This window comes from Chiloscyllium plagiosum, chromosome 19, assembly GCF_004010195.1.
Source record: "Chiloscyllium plagiosum isolate BGI_BamShark_2017 chromosome 19, ASM401019v2, whole genome shotgun sequence".
Classification (NCBI taxonomy): domain Eukaryota; kingdom Metazoa; phylum Chordata; class Chondrichthyes; order Orectolobiformes; family Hemiscylliidae; genus Chiloscyllium; species Chiloscyllium plagiosum.
Genome location: NC_057728.1, coordinates 64,776,363 through 64,779,180, shown reverse-complemented (window position 1 = coordinate 64,779,180; position 2,818 = coordinate 64,776,363).

The window sequence follows — 2,818 nt, the reverse complement described above, 5'->3', positions numbered from 1 at the left end:
CCCCTCCCCCAAGTCCCTCCTCCCTACCTTTTATCTTAGCCTGCTGGACACACTTTCCTCATTCCTGAAGAAGGACTTATGCCCGAAACGTCGATTCTCCTGTTCCCTGGATGCTGCCTGACCTGCTGCACTGTTCCAGCAACACATTTTCAGCTCTGATCTCCAGCATCTGCAGACCTCACTTTCTCCTCATTAGTATCTGGTTTGTTCGGAGGTGCTGACAGGATCAGTCCCAGGAGCATCTCACCTGAAGAACACGTTTGTGTTTGGAATGAGGTTTGGTTATCCTCCCAAGAGCTGCAAGGATGAGTACAGCTCTTCATTCCTCTGATCGAAGACTTGCATTTGTATGGCACCTTTAATTCAACAAAATATCCCAAGGCTCTACTCAGTATAATTTAAAAGCAGAAATTCAGCTCTGAGCCACATAAATAGATATTCAGTTAGATGGTCAAAAGCTTGGCAAATGAGGTAGGTTTTAAGGAAGATTGTAAAGGTGGAGAGGGAGATAAAGAGGTTTAGAGAAGGAATTCCCAAACTTTGGATTCAGGCAGCTGAAAGCAAGGAAAATCAGAGATGCTTAAAAGGCTTGAGGGGACATGTCTTTTGGAGGGTCATTAAGGGCAGAGGAGATTACAGAGTTATGAAGGGGTGAGGAGATTACAGAGTTATGAAGGAGTGAGGAGATTATAGAGTTATGAAGGGGTGAGGCCATAAAGAGTTTTGAAAACAAGAATGAGAATTTTTAAGTTGAGAAGTTGTCAAGCTGTACGGCTAATTACTGTGAAATAATAACATACAGATAAACCCAAAACTCAAAGATATCTCCATGTATAGCCTAAATGCAAAGGTACCTCCCTGTATAGACTATCTCCATAGCAACTGGGATGCAACAGAAGTTTAAACTAGCAGTTCAGCCTGCCAACAGCCTAAGAGAGAGAGAGAGAGAGAGAGAGACTGCCAGGCGCAATAAAGCATGTATTAGAGCAAACTGTTAGAAAGCAGACCATATCTGTCCAAAGCCAAGACAAGAAGCATTGAAGCCATTCAGAATTGGGGTCTTGCTGAGTTTTAAGCCACTGAGCATGAAGTAATGAGACCCATGCTTGAGTTTAGAAGTCCACAGTTGTGAGGTTTTGGAGATCATTTAGCCAAAGGCAGCTGGAAGGATTTCCACGAAACCTCGTACCACAGAGAACTAGTGCAGCATTGAAGTGAATTCTGGAGATCTGTGGCATCCTTGGTTCGATTCCTGAAAGAGATAAATCAATCTTCAAAACCCTTATAATGTATAAAGGAGCTTTTGATTAGAATTAGGAAAGGGCACTGCCAACATAATTAAAATAGATTATGTGCTCAGTCTTTTATTGCTGTTTGTTGGATCTTGCTATGCACAATCTGGATGCTGTGTCCTTACAGTAAAGCAGTGATTGCAAATTGTTTTGGAATGCCTGAGATCGAGAACGGTGCAATTATAAAAGCCAGTCTATATTTTACCTTTGGAAGTGACCCTCACAACATAAGAACTAGGAGCAAGAGTAGGCCATTCAGCCCCTTACATCTGCTCCACTATTTGCTATCTCATCTCAGCCTCAACATTATCGAGTGCTGTCTGGAAAAGACAAACAAAAGGCATTCCCCACCAAGCTTAGGGCACCTGCTAGTGTGTACATGACTGAATAGGGAGTGGGGGAATTCCTACTTAAGGTCCCTTTCTATAATTTGGGCTGCTTTGAGACAACAAACGCTGTTCTGCCTGAACTCAGTGAATGTAGAAAATGAGGAGAAAGTGAGGACTGCAGATGAAGGAGATTAGAGTCAAACAGTGTGGTGCTGGAAAAGCACAGCCGGTCAGGCAGCATCCGAGGAGTAGGAGAGTTGAAGTTTTGAGCGTGAGTAATGCATTCCTGATGAAGAGCTTATGCTCGAAACATCGACTCTCCTGCTCCTCGGATACTGCCTGACTGTGCTTTTCCAGCACCACACCTTTTGGAATGTTGAAAACTGTCCACTACATTCCCTGCTGCCCTCCCCAACTCACCCTCCTCCTCCAATTCCCTCCACCCCACATTTATTACCCATTCAGAACAGTCATGGCTTCACTTCTGCACCTTCCATCTGGAAGTGATTGGGAGGGATTTCTTCCCTCAGAGGGTTGTGAGTCTTTGGAACTCCTTCCCACAGAGAGCTGTGGGGTGGAATTCCCTCTGAGAGTTGGTTCAGAGTCTCCAGGTGCTCACTGCACTGTTCTGCTGCTGAAATGCATTCCACTCAAACTGAAATTAACCCAAAGAAAGTCAGGACCAAAGGATTTGAACATCAGTCTGACAAGGTACTAGAAGAGATAGAGTTCCTCTGCATTTAGGGAAACATTCCCTGACTGTTGTCACCACACCACCTCCCCACCACCCCACCCCACAGCTCCTGTAGTGGTTGCTATAGCAATAGCCCCAGAGCAGCAGCTGATGCATTGACAGCAAACAGATGGTTCCCTGAGGAGGGGCAGCACTGGGGATGGGGGGAGGATGGGTGGGATGGAAGGGAGGAAGAGGAGGAGGAGGAGGAGTGCCAGGGAGGTGGGGCGGGTGGGACAATGAGATCACATTGATCATGATGCTCTCTTCGCCCCTCTTTGAGACCTCCCCCTTCCCCGCAAAGCAGTGTCTCCTCTTCTCCACAACGTCCCGGGCCCTGGGTGGTGTGTGTGTGTGTTGAGGATGGGGTTGGGGTGTGTTTGTACAGGGATATGTGTGTGTGCAAGGGTGTGTGTGTGGGTGTATGTCATGTTTGTGGGTGTGTGGGGGGGGTGAGTATGTGT